At 43.4% G+C, this 23,857-nt stretch overlaps 1 protein-coding gene across 1 annotated transcript in view; it reads left to right on the forward strand.

Annotated features, from left to right (window-relative positions):
* The window catches only part of SIPA1L2 (signal induced proliferation associated 1 like 2), a 2,064,602-nt gene that overhangs the window by 967,351 nt on the left and 1,073,394 nt on the right, over positions 1–23,857 (forward strand). The gene's annotated exons all lie outside the window — the stretch shown is intronic.

A 23,857-nucleotide genomic window follows, 5' to 3' on the forward strand; every position in this document is an offset into this window, starting at 1 on the left:
TTCTCACACCCTTTGATCAAACAGTTTCTCAGAGGGGTTAACAACTTGAGGCCCCCCAGAAGGGCACCAACACCAGCTTGGGACCTTAACTTTGTCTTGTAAAAGCTCACCCTGCCTCCTTTCGAACCAGCTTCTTCTGCAGAGCTAAAATATCTCTCCTGGAAGACAGCATTCCTTCTGGCCATCACTTCAGCCAGAAGAGTCTCTGAGCTGCAAGCACTCATGGCTGTGGAGCCCTTCATCATCTTCCATGCAGACTGGGTATCCCTCAGAACTAACACATCCTTCATGCCCAAGGTGGTGTCCAGTGTGGCTCTCAACCAATCCATTAATTTTCCAACCTTCTTTCCTAATCCCCAGAACAAGGGGGAAAGGATTCTTCACTCTTTAGATGTGCATAGACAGCTCAGATACTATATGGACAGGACTAAATCCTTCAGAAAGTCTGATCAATTGCTGGTTAGCTTTGCTACAAGGGCAGAAGGCAAAGTCATCTCCAAGCAAACCATTTCCAAATGGAAAGCACACTGCATCCATTTCTGCTACAAACAGCATGGTAAGCCTCCCCCCAAGGGGGTCAGGCCACACTCCACCAGAGCAGCCTCCACCTCTGCAGCTTTCCTCAGAGCAGTCCCCACCAGGGACATCCTGGAGGCTGCCACCTGGACATCTGTTCACACTTTTACCAAGCATTACCACCTGCCTTTTTGCTCCAAGTCTAGGGCAAGGTTTGCCTCTGCAGTCTTGCAGGGCATCCTAGCCAGCCCCTAGCTTCCTTGACAGCCTCCACCCATTTCCTCAGCTTTGGAAATCTATCCAAATGGGATAACTGCAACAGTGAAACACGAAGAACATAGTACAGTTGTGTACACTTACCATAAATGTAGATGTTTGAGTGTATTCACTGTTGCAGTCCTGGTTTCCCTACCTCCATCCCCCTTTCTTCTCTTTCTTCTTTTGTTACCATTCTTCCTTGTTTTCCTTTCCTTACAAGGGACATATTGCTATTTATTTTCCACTGGTGGGGTTCTTCCACCAGAACCTGGCCTCGTACTTTGGGGGCTCCTGACAGGTTAGGGCAAGAAAAATTGATGTAATGGCATTAGCTGCCTTACTTTATATGACTGACGACCGTCCTCAAGCGACAGCAACCGATGCAGAAATACTAAGTCTCTGGTATTCGGTCTGGCCAAAGGCTACCCTGGTAGGGATAACCCAAATGTGATGACTGCAACAGTGAATACACTCGAACATCTACATTATGGTAAGTGTACACAGTTGTACTTTTTTGGTATCAGTTTTACTGGGGACTGACTCTTGCATGTGGAGCAGGGTGACAAGAGGCCTGTTAATCTGCTTCATTTTGAAGTTCTGACAGGAAAATATTGCATTTGTTCATTTTTCCTTCATTTTTATGGTATTTACTACTGATTTAACCCTGCTGTAGCCATTTTGTCATTAAATTGTGATTTTACCACAGAGTACTTTATTTGCATGTTCTGTGGGGATTTTTTTTTCATTTCTGCAAAGGAATCTGTAAATAAGTGCTGTGTTATTTATGCTGCTTTAAATAGTTTAATTTAAGGACATATGTTTGATTTTTGTCACTGTTTGGACAAGTGATTGTGTTTGCTGTTATTTACTGTTCTGTGCAAGTTGTAGAACAAGGCTTGGCACAATTTAAACAGTTTCTGCTATATTTTATGCAATTTAGCCCTATTTGCTGTGCAAGAAACATGGTTTATATTTTCTATTATTGCTGCACTCAGTCAGCACTAAATAGTGTCAGTGTATCATTTTGGCTGGTGTTTTTCCCCTGACTTGATGGATCCTGATACAGCACTCCCCCCCCCCCCCCCCATCGAATCCAGTTGCACCTAAAAAGAAAAAAATCAACAAAATCATGCCTTAGTCTATGGTTTGTGAATCTGTTGTTGCCTTAAGCCAGCCCACAGACCACTTACCTTTTTCTCAGTAACCCTCTGGTGTGAACCTGCTGTCCTCTCTGCTACGAGGATCAGACACATCCTCTGGGGCAGTTCATTACTTAGTTCAGGTGTGAGGGTCCAAACCCTGTATGTACAGAAAACGTCAAGGGTCGGAGACCCCTTGCCAGACGTAATGCTTTGTCCTCAGAGATATTGTCTTCCAGTGTAGCTCATAGTAAGAAGAAACAGAAACCTCACCACGTGACAAGATGGGTTATTACCATGTATTGGGCTGATGTAGTTTCCTTAGCTGAAATTGTTTTACAGTAAGCTAATCTCAGGGACTGTGCCCTTATTCAGAATGACTGTGGGGCTGCTTTCTCAGGAAATCAGTCTAGGACCGGAGATATTAATGGAAGCTGTAATGCAGTCAGTGGTGAACACTCTGATTCCTTCCAGTCTGATTCATTGGTAGGTGAACAGGTTCAAAAACCCAAACAACTGTTAGCCTTTCCACCAATTCTAGCAAGGTTTAGAAATGTATTTGACTGGATCTTATTGAGGATGAGCTTCAAAATGTTTTGGCTGTTCCTTCTTTCTTACCATCCTTTAAAAATGTATGTAAAGCCCCTTTAGTTAGTGAACCAGTTCCAAAAAAGACAATGAAGAATTACAAGGTGTATTCTGATGTTGCTGCTCTCTCCGCTCCTTTGTCAGCTGATCCAGTTGTAGTCCAGCAGCTAACTCTAACAAGATAGCCCTGCATTGCTGGATAAAATTGGCAAGTGGTTAAAATCTCAAGGAAAAAAATTGGCCCTGTCTAATAATTTAGAGTTTTAATTTATCAGGGCATCATGTGGAAATTTATTTTGCAGTGAGCTTACAGTTTAGATGACTCTGCTCTGCTGATCAGAAATGTTATGTAAATTAGATTGTTTCTAATATGAATTAGGTTTTGAAACATAATTTGAGGAGTGTCTTGGAGGGTGCAGACACAGTTCCTGGAAATGCAGGCATTTTTGTTTGTACTGAGAAGGCATGCTTGGTTACACAACCAGAATTTTTCTGAGGATTTAAAAAATTAGATTTTAAATGCTCCTTTAAGTTGTGCATTTTTGTTTTGTTTTGTCCTGCTGCTACCCAGATTCTCAAACAATGGGATGATATAGATACATTAGATGGAGTATCTAGAATGTTTCATATTCCCAGGTTCCTCCCCCAACAAGGTGTCCAACTTCAAAGAGCCGAACAAAGAAAAAAATCTCAGCATAACAAGAGTCAGGGTACCAAGAGGAAATGAGGGGTACAATGATGGAGGGAACAGATGTTCATTCCATTCCTACTCTTCTCCTTCCAGACCCCAGTTTGGACAGAATCCTCAGATTTTGCATGGGGAGCAGTCTACAAGGGAGTTCAAATGCAAGGTGAATGGGGTCCTCCAGTCCCTACAAGGCACATCACTGTCAAAGAAATGTTAACAGTGAGTGAGATCTTCACCACCTATGGTTTCCAGGTCCTTTTTTATTGATCACAGATGACACCATAGTTACATGTTACCTGAACAAACAATGAGGTACAAGGTCATGCCCTCTTTGCTGGTTAGCAGTGATGGCCTGGGAGCTATCGCTACAGCATTCTGTGAAACTTAAGGACTTGTAGATCCCATTAAATTAAAAATTATTGGTAGACAGGCTAAGCAGATCCCGGAAAGACCCTCATAAGTGGAAGCTGTGGACAGAGGTCTGCCTGGATTTGGTCCAGATGTGGGGAACACTTCATATAATTTTGTTGGCCTCCTTTCAGAAACAGACAGTTGGAAAAGTTCTGTTTGAGACATCCTGGCAGCCATGCTTGGAGGACAGAAACATTCTTGTTCCATTGGACAAGAATGTTCCTTTATGCTTTTCCACCAATACGCAAGGTTCTTCAGAAGATTCAAGAAGAATTACCAAAGGTAATTGTTTTGACCCCCTTTTTGCCCAGGCAGAGTTAGTTCTCCCTTTTAATGGAATTGTCTGAGGGCAATAACCACAAGCTTTCCTCATACTCTGGATCTGCAAACACATTGTCAGGGGTGACTGGTACTCCTATTAGAGCAATTGCTACTGACAGCTTGGATCATTTTATCTTGATACCTTTTAGAAAATTGTTCCATGTGTATGTGCAGCACATATTGAAGGATGCATGAAAACCTGCAAATAGTAAATCTTATGTTTACAAGTAGAAGAGGTTTTCTGGGTGGTGCTTAACTGATATCAGAGGGCCTGGTATGGTATCTACCCTTCTGGTTTTGAAATATTTGTGTGAACTACTCAACAGTGGTTTAAATTGTGCATTTATCAAGGTGTGTCTTGCGGCTATCTCAGCTTTTCCCCCTTTTCATCTTTTTTTGTGGTCAAGCAGTCTATAAAAGGAGTATTGCTCTTGAGACCTACAAAAGCAAATTCCTCCTCCATGAGATCTCAAATTTGTTCTTGAAATATTGACCTGATCTCCTTTTGAACCTGCCTTTCTGGCTGATTTGAAGTTCACTTGGAAAACTGTTTGCTGACCACACTGACATGTGTAAGCAAGGGGGGTCTCTGAGCTGCAAGCTGTTATGGTGGGCCAACCTTATCTGTTTTTTCACAAGACAGTGTTTTTCTATGCTCTAATCCATCTTTCTTGCAAAAAGTTGTTTCTGAATTTATCCTGAAGCAAGCCATCCAATATCCCAGTTTTCTTTCCAGAACCTAATAACATGGGAAAAAAGATTTTGCGTACTCTGGATGGGCACAGCCAGTGCAGGTACCACTGTTACATAACTAAGCCCTTCAGTAAAGCTGAACAGCTAATAATGTCATATTCTGTTGCTAAGAGTCACCCTTTTTCTAAGCAAATGGTTGCCTGTTGGTTGTCCTCTGCTATTGTTTTTTTGTTACTCCCACCATGGTAAATCTATTCCAGGCAAGGTTAAGTCACATTCCACCAGGGCTTTATCCTATTCAGTGGCATATTGGAAAGGAGTAGACCTGTGAAGCATTCTAGAGGCAGAAGCCTAGTCCTTTGCTCATACTTCTACAAATCACTTCAAACGGGATTCTTTCCCAAATTCCAGAGCTGGCTTTAGAAGGAGCATTCACTAGAGATCCTGCATACTTATGCTTCCTACTCCCTGGTAGGGTAACCTTTGATAATCTAGCCACTGTTCTCTATATTTTTGTATATAGTTTGATAGTATCCAACCTTGTCGTGTTCTTGGCTGGATTTAGTTATTTGTGTTGGCATTTTTGGCTGCAGATTGGTTAGTTTTAGGCAATTCTTGCATCTGTTTTTTTTTTTTTTTGTTTTGTTTTTCTTCTTTCCATATTTAGCACTGTAAGCCTTAACAACTGATATTCTGTGGCAGGGATTAGACTCCATTTGATGGGAGGGGCTTAGCCAATCCCTTATCACAGAGTCACAGGAGGGGTTTCTGAGTTCTAGAAGGCTGCCAGTGTGTGTTTATGCAGGTTCAGAACCCATAAGCCACTGAGAAAGTATGAAATTTGAACATCTACTGTTACACGTAAGTAGGATTTGTGCAACTGTACTTTTCAGGAATCTCCCAAGATAAGCTTTCAGTTATGTTTGAGTTAGGGAGCATAGTTAATTCCCAATGATTGGAACCATATAGGACCTGACAAAATATTCTGGGCGAGTCCTTAAAACAGCTAGCAGTCCCTCAGCTGATGCCCTAAGGACAGAATTGGAACACAGAGTAACAGAAGCCCTTTTAAACAGGCCGGATCCAGGTTGTATAGGGCATGGAAAATGAGGGGGAGGATATTAAAAACAGACATTGCCATAGGTGACAACCAGTGCAGGTTCTGCAGATGTGGGAACTCCCATTCAGCAGTCTTGCTGCAGAAGTCTTTATCCTCTGAGCCTTGTCAGGTCACTATTCAAAAATCCAGGATACAGGGCATTTGTGGTAGTCCAGCCAACAAGATGCTAGTACATGTACCACTGTTGCAAGGACCAGTGGTAAAGTGAAGTTCTGAATGTGAGCAAGATTCTTTAGACAATAGTAGGATGTCTTTATGACAGCAGACACATGGCACCTAAGCATTAGCTTGTCATCAAGAATTGCAGTGTCATCATAATTCTAGGCCAGCTTCTACCGTAACAGTAAGGTATGAAAAACAAAAAAAGGTATGATGAGCAAGCAAGGGCATGCCCCAGCACTGCCTTTATCTTGCCAGGTTGAACTTTCCATCTGTTGGCAAGTCAATATAAATGGTAGACTCCAAACCTTCATCAAGAGTGTTGAAGTTTGGCATAGTCTTTTGACTGAAGGAGAGTTGTAATCAAATTTCATCATCAAATGATTGATAAGCAGTACCTCTCAGTCTAATGGCTTCCTAAAAGGAAGAATGAACAGCAGCAGCACCATGATCACACCACACTTTCAGGGAATGGTTGTCAGTCAGAAGGTTAGAGGTAAACAAGTTGAAGCACAACATCACTTAACATTAGGATGTTGTTGTCCACTTTAACTAGTGCTGCCAAGAGGTCATGGAAGACCAGTATCCAATATACTCTTTGATCTTGAGACATGGAATCACTAGCACCCTAACGAGGGTTGTCACTGTACAGTGCTTAGATCTAAAACTAGTCTGATTTGTGTCAAGGAGGTTGTGAGATGTTAAATAGGAGTACATATATGCATTTACTGCTTTTTCAGTAATGTTACTTTAAAAAGAAGGGATAAAGACAGGATAGTAATTCTTCAATAGGTTATGAGCGTGCACATGTGTGTGTGTGTGTGTGTGTGTGTGTGTGTGTGTCTGTTTTTTACAATGTGGGTAATGAAAGCCTTTTCTAATGCAGGTGGGGAAAAAAGCTTTTTCAGTGGAGATTGAGCAGTCTAGAAAATACCTGGCCTCAATATACCTAGGCAAGGTTTAAGAAGTCTTGTTGAACTAGATTTCATCTTGCATTCCAGCAGTGAAGCTACATTCACAATCTCATTGAAGTTAATGTAAGCAAACTTAAAGCAGTGAATTTCAGGTGACTCAGCACCGAATGCATTACAGCAAACCACTTGTGCATTAGAGAATGACAGTCTGATGCTGGCAGCATTATCTGTAAAGAGAGGGACAGCTTTTTCACTGTGATTTGAGGGGAAATAACTTTCTGAACAGTGCCAGAGTCTGGTCTTCAAAATGTGCCCACTGTTCAGAAGAGTGCAGCTGGATGATGAGATGAAGCAGAAATACATTTAACCAGTAATGCACCTTCTTACAAGAAATGTCTTTTTAGAATGTTTCATAATGTACATCCAGACAAAGCTTAACTTTGAGCAGGTACATGCTGTGACAGTTGCACTTTGGCTGTCATCCCAGCCTCCATTTTGATCAGACCTCAAGGTCGGATCATACCTTACAGTAGCCATTAGATGTCCAAAGCCTGGGTCTACAAAGTCATGTTAACTAACTTATGTGTTTGAGACATCAGTCTCAAGAAATACACCTTGAGAATGGAATAAAGTGAACCTGGAGAAGTGAATCTTGACATTTGCGTCAAGAACACTTGAGTTATGATCGGAGAGATTCAGCCATAGTTTTTTGCAGTGCATAGAGCTTTATTTGCTCCGTGTAGTGCCAGTTATAAAAAAAAAAAAGCGTAGTAGCTTGAAGTATTTTGCAGAATTCAAAGCCTTAAGACATTTATTAACACTGCCACACAGTCTGCAAGTGGAAGTGAAGTATCCATCAGATGCATTGATGCCTTAAAAAGCTGTCTGATAATTCATTCAGCCACTTTTGTTTGTTGTGCAACAGTGAAGTGTATAACCGCTTTTAAAGCTGTTTTAGCCTTTCATCGTGATTATGTGGTTGCCGGCAATGGCCACCGCCAGGCTGTGGTGAAAGACTAGATCTTATCTGTTGCAAAAGACAATTAACAAAACTTTAACCATCTTTTTTTTTTTACCTCTTGAAGGGCTTTAACAAAGTTGTCTGTTTCTTAAACTTGTAGAGTAACTGGTGGTACTGCATGCATTACAAGTGACTCTGGATACTCGGCACTACTACCACACAGAAGATGGCCAGGTGTGGAGATAAAAACAGCCTCACTAATATTCTGTGAATCCCTATGACTGACCAGCTCCATACTGAGTAACGTAACTGGTGGGAGCCTGAGATTAAAGCAGACCTTGTAATGGTGTGCCCAAGAGATCAGAGACCTGTCCCAGTAATAGGTCTGTGTTTTATAGACAGAGCTGAAACATCAAGTCCATTGACTGTCCATATTTATGGGCAGCAGTGGTAACAGTTTTAGTGAAACGGAAGTTCTCAAACAAGTTCAAGTTTTGTAGTTAGGTTACTTATCAGACTAGTCATTAAAATCATTCAAGTTCTTTCATGCCATGGATGCATGTACTAAGTGAGGATATTCATTGAGCTGCTGCAACAAAGAGCTTAGGAATCCTGATGAGTGGGGGCACAGGATAAGTGGGAGGGTGGCCTAATGGTTAAGGTGTTTGCCTTACAAACACAAGGTGCAGGGTTTGAGTCTCACAAGGGATAATTGGCTAGGCTTAAAATGGCTTGCAAGGGCAGTTAGCTTAGTACTAACCTATGAACCTATGAAGTCTTCATTCAGTCCTGCCCCCTAGAATGTATTCAGAGATGTTGTGTTGCCAGTATCTCCCTGGCTTTAAACTTCATACCGGTGTTTTAATGCTGTATGCACTTTACGTATACATGGTACTAAGTTGGAGTGCATAGCAGACAAGTAGCTATAAGCAGTAATGCTAGTGCTGTAGTACACATGCTCATTCTTTTTATAGAGAGAATCCATTTATCTGTTTGCATATATTTGTCTGTTTAGCAAGCAGGTGAGTTAGACTACTACCTCTTTTCAGTCATGGACTTGTTACATTAGAAAAGTTGAATGTAGATAGGCAAACAGGTGAAACACATAGGAGCATTGTCTCATGATTTCTTTTTCCGGAGTCCTCCCCAATGCATAACAGTTGGGATATCCTTCCTGAGGACCTTCATATTGGCAAATTTATTTTGTTCTCTTTTTTCCTTGTTTGAGGTCATGTGGTCATCTCAGTGGCACATAACATGGAGTCCCATATTACTTAAAGGGTATGCCTAGCCACTGGTTTCAAGTTTTTTCATACATGTCAACATTTTGGATTTTACTCTGTGTGTTTTAAAGGCAGTTTGTACATTTAATAACAAAGACCAGGTTGTCTTGACTCTCTTCACTAGTCAGGGTTCACACCAGCATGGCTTGCATTTTTTATTTATTTCAGTTTGATAACTGGACAGTTGGAATTATTGACAGACTCTTTTCAACAATGATCCAAATACCATAGTGCAAGACCCAAACAGAAAATTATACACAGACTAAAGAATATAGAGTCACATGTGGTACAGTAACAAAGTAGAGACAGTACATCTGTTTCTTATTTACAATTATAAATGCAAATGATATTTACAGTATGTACAGTTAAGGTTGACATTCAACCAGTGGTGAAAGTATACCTTTACAAAAAAGATGCGACTACAGCACAAGTTGCAAGAGCTAGCCATTGTCATGGAAATAAGCGAATTTGTTGTTCTTAGTTGTACTTTTAATATGTTTCTAAATATTTGAATTGCCTCTTGCTGCCTCAGTTCTACAGGTAGACAATTCCAAACAGCTGGGCCTACCCTGGAGTTGAATCTTTCACCTGCTGAGGTTTGAACATGAGGTCTAAACAAGATAATGCTATCAGTCTGGATGTCCCTAGCTGCATAGTTAGGCTGCTTGACTGGTAATTTTGTTTTCATGTGGATCAGATGTTCTTCGTGTTTCACTGTTGCAGTCATCACATTTGGGTTATCTGCTTGCAGGTAGCCCTCAGTCGGCCTGATTATCAAAGTCTTGGGTCCTGCATCGGTTGCTGTCTCATCTTCCATGACGTCATGTAGTCAGGGGTATAAAGCATGCAGCCGATGCCATTACATCAGTCTTTCTTGTCCTGCGGTGCCCGAAGCAGAAGCAGTTCTCAAGTGCCGGTCGGCTGACTCCTGAAATGTTTGTTTTCGAGTTTCAGATCCGAAGTCTTCAACTCAGCTAATTACCCCGTTGGGGATCCTTTTTCTTGTTCTAAACCAATGTCAGTAAAAGTTAACAATTGTATTTCTTGTGGAAAGCCAATACCTCATAAAGATTTTCATTTGTACTGCATACCTTGCTTAGGCCCAGACCACGAAGTACCTCGCTGTCGGTTTTGTGCCTTATTTAAACCTTGTACTATTCATTGTCGGTTCATTTTCATATCTAAATATTTTAGTACTTGGTTCAATTATCCAGAAATGGCTTCGGTAAGCCAGCCGACTACAGACATTCCAAAAAAACATAAAGATAAAAGAGATAGACTGCATAGGTCCAAAGCTGCCGATGACTCTTCTCCTAAGCTAGTCACCGGTACTCAGTGAGGTGCTTTTGCAGCCCCTGATACCGGCTACTTCAGATTCGCAGGCCTCTGCTGAGACCCATTCGGAGTCTGGTATGCCACGAGATGCTTTTTAGACTGTGGAACCTGCGGATGTCTCTACCTTGGATGGGTCCGGAGCCGCTGTGCAGGCACCGGCTTCTGAGGGTGTATTCAGGCTACTGACTTGCATATTAAACCAAAGTCATCTTCTTCTTCCTCAGGGCCTAAAACTCAATCCATGCCCAGAAAACCGATGCCCAGACCGTATGGTCAGGCCCCTATGCCTAAAAAACAAATAAGAATGGCTGAAGACCTTATTACTCTAATCAGGGGAAGCCACTCTTCTCCCTCTAAGAGATCTAGGACTGATTTTCCTTCTGATTCTTCTGATCAGGATTCTGAAATTTCGGTTTTCTCTGATGACCAGGATTTTCCCTTATCTACTTATGAGGATTCTGATGCGCAGAGGACTCCATTCCCTCTGCTTTCCCTCCAGAGGATTTCTCTTTTGGTGAAACCTTGCATACTCTTAGGGAGCATTTCCGCTGGGAAAGCCAGGATTACTCTGACTCCAAAAAGAGGCTTAGGGAATTCTTACTCCTGCCTCAACACAGGCCTTTAGCTATCCCTCCTGTACTGGACATTGTAGATAATGCCTTCTTGGAATCTAGCCTGGCCCCTGACACTACCTCCTGCTCCCAGAAAACCTGATGGGTATTGCAGGGTACCTGACTCTCACAAGTTCCTCTTTAAAAATCCTACTGCGGATCCTGAGGCCATTTCACAGGGACCCAAGGGCATTAAGGCTACTACTGCCAAAAACCCTACCCCCAGTGATAGAGATTCCAGGATGCTGGATAGACTGCGTAAGAAGGTATACACTTCTGCAACTTTGGCCATTAGGGCCATAAACTGCCAGTTTCATATATTAAAGTGTCAACAGCATATCAGTGGATTGCTTAAACAGAAAATGATGTAGATTCCTGAATGTGCTGAAAATAAAAAATTACAGGAGTTAATGCATTCTGCTGAACAAGTTGGAAAAATACTTTGCAATGTGGTTTTGATTTATTAGAGGCATCTTGCAGGGCTGCTGTCACTGGGTCTGTACTTAGAAGGCATGCTTGGCTTAAGGATCAATCTTTGCCAGATCATATTAAAGCTAAATTACTGGATGCTCCCTTAAACCAAGACCGCCTGTTTGGCAACAAAGCAGAAATAGCACTTAAAAAGATGGAGGAAAAAGCTAAATCTATGCAAACTGTTAAAGATCCATGCATTCCTGAAGGTGTTCATAGAATGTGTTTATAAAGGATTCTGCGGTCTGGGCCATATTTTCCACAGGCCCGAGGGCTTTGAAGGATTCCACCTCTGTTTTGAGGAGTGTGAAATTTGCTTTAGAGAAGTTTTTCAGTGTGGTTTTCTGGGCAGGGGGTGGGGTCGGGATGTGAATATCCAGTGAGATTAGTTTATGGTCTGATCTTACCAGTGAGGGATACACTTCTGGTCTGGAGCATAAAGTCCCGATGTTGGTGATGATCAGGTCCAGTATGTTTTCCCCTCGTGTGGGAGTGGTAACAAGTTGTTCCATAGCATTTGAGTTTATAAATTCTAGGAACCTTTGGGCTAGGGTGTTGGAGCTAGAGTAATGCTCCCAGTCTATGTTTGGGTAGTTGAAGTCGCCCAATATAATGGTGTTTGGAGAGACCTTCATATTTTCCAGTGTTCTCAGGAAGGCCGAGTGGGGTTCCTGGGTTTGGGAGGGTGGTCTGTAGCAGGCTATAAACTGGAAGGCAGTTTTACCCACTGTTAGTTGCACATGGATAGTCTCTGATGCTTCGTGCTGTGCCACCACCTGGAGGTGTGGGTATCTTTGATGAATATTGATACTCCCCCTCCTTTTGTGGTTCGGTCCAAGTTTTGGGGCCGAAAAGCATGGTATGAGGTATAACCTGGTTGTGCTGGGGTGCTCTCGGGTGCCTTGAATCAGGTTTCTCTTACTGCACAGATATCGATGTTCTCCATGCTAAGGAGAGTTTCGAGTGCGTGCATCTTGAGGTTTAGACTTCTGGCATTGAGTAGCATTACTCTTAGTTTCTTATCCTTTATGATACCTATGGAGGTGGGTTTGTCTTTTGAGCCTTGCCTAAAAAAGGCACTATGGGGTTAGCAAGAGCCTTAGCCAATATCCGAAAGCCCAGGGGTGACAGGTGCAAGCCGTCCCTAGTGAAGCATTGTGGCTTGTCGAGCATGTCATCCCAGGCTGACAGGCATTGGATCCCCTTTGAATGACACCAATACTTAAGCCAGTTGTTGAAATTGATCATCTTGTCTTCATATTGTGGCATCATTCTTGGTGAGAATAAGATGCTACTCAAGGTCAGGGTCATACCGGCCTGGGCTACATGCTCAGAGAGCTTTTCTGTCTCTTTTCATGTAGTCCAGGGAGGTACGTCTCAGGTCATTCACTCCAGCATGGACAATGACTGAGTCATATTTGTACTTGTCTTGGAATGACCTCAGTGCTTGTGTTATGTGGCAGATCCTAGCGCCCGACAGGCAGCTCACCGTGACCTTCTCCTTGTTCAGTCTGGTGAGCGGGACGTCAGTGTGCCTGAAGATAGAGTCACCTATTACAAGTGTATCAGGTGTGTTGTTTAGCCTTAAGGGCTGTGACTGTTCGGCACACTGGCTTTGTGAGCTGTGTGTTGCACGTGTTTTGTTTTGGGGTAGCGGTTGCTTGGGTGTCTGCTTTGGAGGTCTCTGCTGCTTAGGCAGATTTTTATTTAGAGCCTCCGAGTATGTTTTTGTGTGTTTGTGTTTGGTTTGCTGTCGTGGTAGGTCTATGTGAGATTGGAATTGTAGTGAGTGTGGTTTCCTTCTCCTCCTGACTGGTTATGCCAGTACTGAGTTGAGAGAGCTTAACCTCCAGTTTGGCTATATGGTTGCATCTCTCACATGTGTTGGAATTTGTTGGGAGGAGGAGAGGGTTGTCTGTGTACATGAGGCAGTTGTAACAGTGCCTCAAGATTCCCAGATTCACCAACTGGACCGGAGAGGAGATTGACAACTGACCTTTGGACATGCTAGAATAGTATTGGGAATTCCTTTATAATTGAAAAAAGGGCCAATGGGGAACAAGGTACTCAAGGGGAGTTTGTGAGGGTGTAGTGCTTTTAATTTTTTAGTGCTGACTTAGTGAGCAAGTGCCAGGTAACTTAAATGCAATGTGTTACAGGTAACTTAAATGCAAAAATGACAAACAGTAACTTTCTTTCAAGTGAAACAAGGAAATAAGTACAGTAAGCAATGCAGATATCACTAGGGATCCACAGAAGCGCTGAAAAGCCGCATTTTAGGTGGAATTAGCGTTTCAGGGAAATAAGCAAACAAACAACGAACATACAAACAAAGCTAGATTCAGCAGTCCCTCTCCACAAAGGTGGTGCCTCAACGGATCCTGGAAACTATCGCCCCATAAGCCTGACTAGCTTGGTCTGCAAAGCTATGGAAAGGATCATCATGGACCTCACAAATAAAGATATTGGGGACCTACAGACACTGGATCCTACCCAGTTCGGCTTTGTTAAGGGCAGATCCTGCCTTTTAAACCTGTTTGATTTCTTTGAAACAGTCACCAAGGCCATTGACGAGGGGAAGGTGGTCCACACAGCCTACCTGGACCTCGCAAAAGCCTTCGATACAATACCCCATTCGGGAATTAAATAAGCTCACCAGTTTAAATATAAACCCCTATGTCACTAGATGGGTTGCAAACTGGCTCAAGGACAGAACCCACATGGTTAGAATTGCTGGAGCCATGTCAGACTCCAAACCAGTTACAAGTGGCATCCCACAAGGCTCAGTCCTGGGACCTCTCTTGTTCGGTATATATTTCTCGGAGGTACAGGCCAACACGGAAGGACTGTGGCTGACCAAGTTCGCAGATGACTGCAAACTGTGCACCATAATTGACTCTCCAGCCGACGCAAGCATCCTCCAAAAGGGCCTCATAGAAACAGACAACTGGTGCCAGAGCCATGGCCTCAAGCTAAACGCCAAAAAGTGCATAGTCATCCCCTTTGGCAAAAACAAAGTGCCCACAAATTACCACATAGGTGGTAATCCATTAAGTACAGAAGAAGTAATTAGGGACCTGGGGACCCAAGTTGATAGCAATCTCTCATTTGACAACCACGTGGCCAAAGTGGTCAGAAAAACATTTTATATAGCCCACCTAATCATGAAGGGATTCACATCTAGATCAGGGGAGGTCATCGTGCCTCTTTACTCATCCCTCATCAGGCCCATAATTGAGTACAATGCCCCTTTTGGGATGTACCTTACCAGACACCCGCAGCAATTGGAAAGACCCCAAAAGTACCTCACCAGGAGGATCAAAGGGCTCAAACAGATGCCATATGCTGCCCGGTTAAAGAAACTCCAGCTCTACTCAGTGGCATACCACCTGCTCAGAGGCGATCTGTGCCTGACGTATAAAGCCATGTCCAACCCGGAATTAATGGACATGCTGCACCTCAGAAAATCCAAATCCCATCGAGCTACGCGCTCGAGAGACTTGAACCTCAGCACTGAAATAAATAGGACATGCTGGAGGGGCAGATTCATAACTCAGAGGCTCCCTTCACTCTGGAATAAAATCCCAGTCCAGGTTAGGCAGAGTCCCTCATTGACTCTGTTCAAGAGGAATCTTGATGAGTGGATGGGAGATCGTAGGTTTACCCCGGGTATCACTTCTGTGTCACTGTTAGACAGAGGCACAGTATACTAACCTCGAAAAAGGGCATAGCAAAATTAATTTAAAATGGGTGGTGAAAGCCAAACACACTCTGGCTAGGCTTATAAATGCCCTAGGGCAGATAGCCTAGTATGAACCTATTTCCTGCAAGCACAGCCTCCCAGATTTAGTAGGCATTGGCCCTCTAAGAATTGGTCCTTTCCTGCCTCTTTCAGGCCTTCTCAGTCTAAGCCCAGAACCATCAGAACACCCAGGCTTCAGTTCCAAGGTACTCACAAGCCTATGCAGTGGGGGGCTTCCACTTCCAAACCAGGGAGTAGTAAGACCCCCCCCCCCAATGGTAAACTTTTTCAATGTCTTAACTTTAAACCTTCCAAGCCCTGCTCACCTGACTGCTCCTTTGGGGGAAAGATCACCCTGCATGCAAAAAACTGGGAACTCATTACCAGGGCAGATGGGTTTTAAATATAGTTTCCCAAGGATACAGATTCCGCTTCCACTCCTTACCAACCCCAAACGGTTGGCCAGATCTACCCCCAAATCAGTGGGCAGAGGCTCAAAAGCAAGTTATCTCTCTTTTAAGCATCAGGGCTATTCAGCCTGTCCCAGAAGAAGAATGGGGGCAAGGTTTCTACTCAAGACTTCTCCTGGTGCCCAGAAAAAACAATTCATGGCGTCCTATCCTGGACCTGTCTGTCCTAAACACATTTTTGGTAATCCCAAAATTCAAGATGCTAACTCTTCATCAACTGCTTCCCATGCTAGGCAAAAATGCCTGGTTGGCAACACTGGATTTAAAGGAAGCCTACCTGCACATCCCAATAAGGGAATCTTGCAAACGATACCTACGCTTCAGAGCAGGCTACATGTACTATCAGTTCTCTGCACTGCCCTTTGACTTATTTACTGCACCCAGGGTATTCACAAAGTGCCTAGCTCCAGTCATTGCATTTTGCAGGCAAAGGAATTTTCAGATATACCCATACCTGGACAATTGTCTAATTCAGGCAGAAAGCCAGGACATACTATTAAATCATCTGGCATTTGTAAAGAAATTGCGGACTTCTCTGGGGTACACCATAAATTAAAAGAAATCACATCTTATTATTTACTAGTATATAGTGGAGCTTTTCTACTCGGGCCTCTGCTGAAAATGGACATGTATCCAGTCAGACTAGCCCGGTCAACAAATGTAAAATAAATAAAATAAAAATAAATCTTGTACCCTGCCAACAAATTGTATTCCTGGATGCAAGCTTGAATAAAACTTCCCAGACGGGCCTACCTCACACCAGAGAAACATGTTCATTTGACAGCCTACTTCAAACTACTGGCAACAAAGACCCAGCTATCTGCAAGGAAAATAATCCAAGCCCTGTGGTTCATGGCCTCTTGCATTCTACTAATTCCATATGCAAGACTGCATATGAGGAAACTACAATGGTATCTAAAAAGCCTATGGTATCAACATTCTCAGGATCTAGAATCAATGATTCCTATCACACCTTGTCTAAAGATAGAGTTCCTTTGGTGGGCAGAGGCCTGCCACCAAAACAAGGAACTGATATTTACTCTACTCCGTGCCGCCTAAACCCTAACAACAGACGCATCAGACTATGCATGGGGGGCTCACCTGGCAGGGTAGTGCATTCAGTGCAAATGGAACCCAAGTCAAATGCACCTGCATATCAATCAAAAAGAAATGTTAGCTGTACAGAATGCTCTGACAGCCTTCAAGGACCACATTCTTCCAGGACAATTATTGGCAAAGACAGACGACACCACTGGTATGTGGTACATAAGCAAGCAGGGGGGAACCCACTCCTACCCTCTCTGCAGACTAGCCATGGCTCTGTGGAACACAGCTTTGAGCTACCAAGTGCACCAACAGGCTCAATTCCTGCCAGGAAAACTAAATACACTGGCAGACGACCTAAGCAGAAATCTCATGGACCCACACGAGTGGAAACTGGAACCAAAGATATTCAACATGTTGAGAAACAGATGGGGGGAGCCCAGAGATGGACCGGTTTGCCTCCTCTCAGAACTACCAGTTGGACAAATTCTGCACAAGGACTCCCCACAAAACAAGCTTGGAAAGTGGATGCCCTGTCCTTCACCTGGAAAAACCTATCAGTTTATGCCTTTCCCCCTCTGCCTCTCCTCTCCAAAGTGCTACTAAAGATCAAACAGGACAGACCAAGGACAATACTGATTGCACCAAACTGGCCACGCCAACACTGGTACCCCCTCATGCACAGTGTGTCACTGCTGGCACCTGACTCAGACCTTTGCCCTGCTGTCCCAGCAGGAGGGCCAGATTCTGCACCTACAGCTTCAAACCCTGAACCTTGCAGCCTAGCTAATTACCTGATCTCTCAGTTACCATCCCTCTGTAAACAAGTGATGGATGTCATTCTGGAGGCAAGGAGGCCTAGTACTAGAAAATCCTATGCTGAAAAATGGAAAAGATTCAGTTCCTAGAGCCAAACTCAGGAGATGGGCACAGCAGTGCCCAACTTACCTCATATTCTTCAGTACTTAACTGAGATGCTTCACAAGGGCCTTTCCTTTTCTTCCATCAAAATTCAAGCCTCAGCCATTTCAGCACATTACAATACAGAGCCACCCCTCTTCTTTCATTCACTACTGAAGCAATTCCTCAGAGGTGCCAAAAACTTAAGACCACCCTGGCGAGCCCCTACTCCAGCCTGGGACCTTAACTTTGTATTGGAAAAGCTCACTCTACCTCCCTTTAAGCCAGTTGCAAATGCAGAGTTGAAATTCCTTTCTTGGAAAACAGCCTTCCTTCTAGCCATCACTTCAGTAAGAAGGGTGTCTGAATTACAGGCCCTCATGGCAGTGGAGCCTTTCATCATCTTTCATGTGGACAGGGTGTCCCTCAGGACCAATCCCTCCTTTATGCCCAAGGTGGTATCCAGTGTGGCCCTTAATCAATCCATTAATTTGCCAACCTTCTTTTCTAATCCACAGAACAAAGGGGAATGAATACTGCACTCCTTGGACGTGCACCGACAACTTAGATTTTACTTGGACAGGACTAAGCCTCTCAGGAAATCTGGACAGCTGCTGGTTGCATTTGCTGCAGGGGCAGAGGAGAAGGCCATTTCAAAGCAAACCATTTCTAAGTTGATAGGTCATTGCATGAATTTTTGCTATAAGCACCATGGAAAACGTACCCCACAGGAGATAAGACCACATTTTACCGGGGCTGCATCTACCTCTACAGCCTTTCTCAGAGGTGTCCCTACCAGGGACATCCTAGAAGCTGCTGCCTGGAGTTCTGTACATACCTTCACCAAGCATTACCACTTGCCAATTTGTTCTAAATCCAGAGTTGGCTTTGCCACTGTAGTCTTGCAGGGCCTTATAGCTGGTCCTAATGCTATCTTAATTACCTCCTCCCATCCTTAGCTTTGGGAATCTACCCAAATGTGATGACTGCAACAGTGAAACACTAAGAACATAGTACAGTTGTGTACACTTACCATAAATGTAGATGTTCGAGTGTATTCACTGATGCAGTCCTGGTTACCCTCCCTCCAGCCCCCTGACTTCTATTGAATATTCTTCTATTCTTGTTTACTATGCTTAAAGCTTTTTGGTGTATTTGCTTTTTTTGTTGGAGGTGTAACCTTGTATATAATTGCTTCCCATTATTATGGGGGCATCTGACATCTGGGGCAAAAATAAATTGATGTAATGGCATCAGCTGCATGCTTTATACCCCTGACTACTTGTCGTCATGGAAGATGAGACAGCAACCGATGCAGGACCCAAGACTTTGATAATCAGGCCGACTGAGGGCTACCTGCAAGCAGATAACCCAAATGTGATGACTGCAACAGTGAATACACTCGAACATCTACATTTATGGTAAGTGTACACAACTGTACTTTCCCCATTTTTAAAAGTTTGTAGATTTTCCAGCTAAGGAGAAATGGGCATTTGTCATTCACATCTAGCTGGTTACACCACAGTGGAAGTTGGCTGTGATGGATTTAGGGTTCTGCAAGTGGAGTAAATCTGTAGATTGTGTTTATAGTAGTTTGTATTTTGTGTTTTGAGCTGAAGTACAAGATTATAAGAGGGAGCCCGTATTCGATTTTAGGGATAAATGCATTTTTAGCTAAGGCATTACAAGCTGTAAGGGGTAAGGAGGTGTGAGATTCTATAGCAGAGTTTTAGTTGGTGGAGTGTTTTGTCAATATTGTCAGTATGCTTAGCAAATGAGAGAGTAGGGTGCAAGAGTTCTCTTACTAGTGGGTTACTTTCTGTATCTGTAACAGTTATATTTGGGGATTTAGGGAGATTTTTGCAGAGTGCCAAATATCATGAGGCCTGGGGAAAGACCATAGTTGTGTGCAGGAATGTTTTAAGTGCCATTCTGTCCAGCTGTCAGGTGAAAGATATGAAAAGCTTGAGGCCTCTTTCTGCAAGAGTGGAAAGGCACCAATGGCAGGCAGCCAGTGCAGAGTTTGACGAGAAGGCCCCTTGTGTAATTCCAGACAGGGTCTGAAAAAGAGGTGGAATATAAGGAAAACAGGCCAGGTATCAGACAAAATATTCATCAGAATCTGTCACATTGGTGGCCTCTCTCCCCTTCACCATGTGTGAGTTGTTTCGTGGTTTGTGAGGGGTTGACCTTGCATCTCTCTTTAACGGACAAATAGGAAGAGAAAAAACTGACAGAACCAGAAATAAGGAAGGAGAGGTGTTCGTCTGGTTTACCAGTCTGGGGAGTGTAGCCCATATTTATGAGTTGCATACTTCATTATTGAAAAGTGTGGTCAGCTTGCTGCTTACATGCCCACACAATGCAAGCCCCCCTTCAGTCCAATGGTAAGTTCTTTGAGTTCATTGTAAGGCACAAAGACCCTTTTCTTCTAAGCTTTTCTGTTAGTACTTGCCTCGCTGGTGACAATTGAAATGGTTCCCTTTACCACTACCAGTATCAGCTGGGTTTTCATGGTGTATTTGGTACACCTGATAGGATATGACTGAGAGAGTGCAGAATCAATCACAGCATTAGGAAATTCAATCAGATGCAACTGCAGAGCCTTTTACAGGTCTCTCTCACACTGTGACCATCTGTTGGCATGCTTCTCATAGCACTAGGGCTTATTATCTGTCCATCCATCATCCTGTGGCTAGTAGGCACATCCCCCCCACACAAAAGTTATTTTGAAAAGGATGCCTTGACCCCCCCCCCCCCCCCGAGTCCTCTTTGGTGGGGGAAACTGGAGAGGGACCATATTTTTTTTCTTTGAGACAGTCAAGCATGATTAAAAAACTCCTCATTGCTGTGTTCCATATGTCCCTCTCTGGACTCCCTGTGCCTTGTTGCAAAAACATCTCATTATTTGAGGGGAAAAAAGGAGGACCACAGAGTTCTTTCCCTTTCTGTTTGAGGTTACCCTTTTTGTGGCTTGGAAACATCCAGATTCTAGCAGATCAGCTTCAAAGATGGCAACCATCCTGTTAAATTCCTTGAAGAGTGGAGTATCATTCTTTTAATTGTCTTGTGGCTAATTGTTGTGTGTTACCTAGACCATGCATAAATCCACATAGGCTGCAACATGTTGCATTAGTGGTCTTAAGCTGTAGTGGGTTCAACATATGGGTAGGTTGAACAGTATTTTATCCTCTGTCTCTGTGAGCTTTAGGGACTGAAATGTCTTTCTCAGTTGTTCCAGTTCCAATCCTATGTAGTTGGCCAGCCTTAGAACATACTGGCAAATCTTCAGGATTCTGGGATCAAGGGTTCTTTGGAGAAGACTGTCAGTGACTTTTTGTGTGGACTTCCATGTTGCGGTTTCAGCTTTATCTCCATGGCAAAGGCAGCAGAACCTGATGTGAATATGCATGGATGGCTTAACTATGGTCTGGTACTGTTTTTTCCCTTTCACTTGTTTATATGTGACAGTAAGTTAGAATGCATATTTAGGTACACCTAGTATTAAGATTATAGCTTTTTATGGACACACTCCTCTTTTCTATAGGGAATTTTTATTTGGAGCAGACTTTTCACTATATTAAGACTTGCAAAAGGAGCATGACAGGTATTTAATGGTAATTTGCTCATTAGACAGTACCATGAAGGAACATTGCTGAAAGCCACTTTCAGAGAACAGTAACTTTGCACTTTTCCCCACTGTTGTACGGCTATAAAGTCAGTGTATGCAAGTTAAGGGGAGTGTGGGGTTACTTTGTGAGTTGCTGAAGGCATCTTTCTGCAATATTTCTTTGAAGTGTTGTCTGTTGGAGGAATTTTCATTTTATGAATCATTTATTTGGAGAACTGTCAACAAGGACAGATGGACTATGGATATGTATGTGAGATGTACATTTCTCAGAACTCTTGCATGCATAGCCTTTGGACCATTAAATGTTCTTCGTGTTTCACTGTTGCAGTTATCACACTTGGGTTATCTGCCTCCTTGTAGCCCTCAGTCGGCCCGAATACCAGAGTCTTGGGATTTCTGCGTCAGATGTTGTCACCTCATCCATGACGTCAGGTCATCAGGGGTATAAAACATGCAGCCGACACCATTACACCAGCTTTTCTTGCTGTGCGGGATCCCGAAGCAGAAGCAGTTCGCAAGTGCCGATCGGCAGCTATCTGAAATTTTCGTTTTTTGAGTTTCAAACCTGAAGTCTTCTAAAGCTAAGTACCCCTTTGGGGATCCTTTTTTCTTGCTATAACCGATGTCAGAAAAAGTTAAGTGTCTTGCCTGTGGAAAGCAAATACCTCACAGAGATTTTCATTCTTATCGTGTCACCTGTTTAGGCCCAGACCACGACGTCCCTCCCTGTCGGTTTTGTGCTTTGTTCAACGGCCAAACTATATGCCGTCAGGCTATTTTTGTCTCTAAATTCTTTCGCTGTCGTTCTCTGTATTCCGAAATGGCTTCAGTAAGCCATCCGACTACCGATCTTCCAAAAACCACAAAGATAAAGACAGAGACAGACCGCATAGGTCCAAAACTGCCGATGACGCTTCTGTTAAGCTAGTTGCCAGTCCATCGGTACTCAGTGAGTCACTTTCGCAGCCCCCGTTACCTACTTCTGCAGATTCGCAGGCCTCTACTGAGACTCATGCAGTGAGATTCTTCGACTATGGATCCTGCAGATGTTTCTACCTTGGATGGGTCCGGAGCCGCTGTGCAGGCACCGGCTTCTGAGGGTGTATTCAGACCTTCCAATGTTCATATTAAACCTACAACTTCGTTAATGACTAAATCTACCGAATTTCTCAGGCCCAGAGTTTGCACTACTTCTAGGAAACCGATCAAAGCACATTCTCAAGCTCCCATGCCACAGAAACAAATGCTTAGAATGGCTGAAGACCTTATTACTTTAATTAGAGGAAACCAGATTGCCCCCTCTAAAAGACAAAGAATTGATTTTACTTCTGATTCTTCAGACCATGAGTCTGATGACTCTGACCCCTGTGATTACCAGGACATACCCTTATCTGCCTATGAGGACTCAGATGCAGAGGATTCAATTCCCTCAGCCTCCCCCCCAGAGAAACTTTCTTTCGGGGAAATCTTGCATACCCTAAGAGAGCATTTCTGCTGGGAATGCCAGGACTACCCACAGTCCAAAAAGAGACTCAGGGAATTTTTAGACTTGCCTCAGCATAGGCCTCTAGCTATTCCCCCTGTCCTGGATATTGTAGATGTCTTCATGGAATCCAGCCTTACCCCTGATACTTTACCACCTGCTCCTAGAAAGCCTGACAGATACTACAGAGTACCTGCCTGTCACAAATTTCTCCTTAAGACTCCCACTGTGGATCCAGAGACCATTTCCCAGGGACCTAAAGGCATTAAGGCTTCTACAGCCAAAAACCTTACCCCTTTGGACAGGGATTCTAGGGCTCTAGACAGATGGGGTAAGGAGGTTTATACCTCTGCAGCTCTTGCCATCAGGGCTTTAAATTGCCAGTTTCACATGTTGAAGTACCAGCAGCATATTATTGATTTAATTAAACAAAAAATGTTGTTGATTCCTGATTGTGCAGAAAATAAGGACTTACAAGACTTAATGCATTCTGCAAACCAAGTTGGTAAGCATACTTTGCAGTGTGGTTTTGATGCCTTCGAAGCATCTTGCAGGGCTGCTGTCACTGGGTCTTTTCTGAGAAGGCATGCTTGGCTCAAGAAACAAGTCTTGCCAGACCATGTCAAGGCAAAATTACTTGATGCTCCAGTAAACCAAGAATGTTTGTTTGGCTGTAAAGCAGAAGTTCTCAAAAAGATGGAGGAAAAAGCTAAATCCATGCAAACTGTTAAAGATTTGTTATAGGTACAGCCACCTAGATTCAGTTGGCATTGGCCTTCAAAAAACTGGTCCTTTCCGGTCCCTTCCAGACCTTCTCAGCCCAAACCCAGGGGCAACAGACCACAAAGACTACAGTCTCAGGGTAGGCACAGATCTAAACAATGGAGTGCTCCCTCCTCAAAAAACTGGGAGTGGTAAGCCACCCTCCTATGGAAAAAATTCACAATGACTTGTCCTTAATCCTTCCCAGCCATGCCCAAGTACTCGGACCCCTAGGAGAAAAACTCGCCCCTGAGAAAGACTGAGCAACTTTTAGTGTCATATGCTGCAGGATCACAAGGAAACGCTATCTCAAAACAGACTATTTCTAAATGGATAGGCCATTGCATCCGTTTCTGC

This window comes from Protopterus annectens, chromosome 1.part1 (genome assembly GCF_019279795.1).
Source record: "Protopterus annectens isolate FY-2018-M chromosome 1.part1, PAN1.0, whole genome shotgun sequence".
In the NCBI taxonomy this organism is placed as follows: domain Eukaryota; kingdom Metazoa; phylum Chordata; order Ceratodontiformes; family Protopteridae; genus Protopterus; species Protopterus annectens.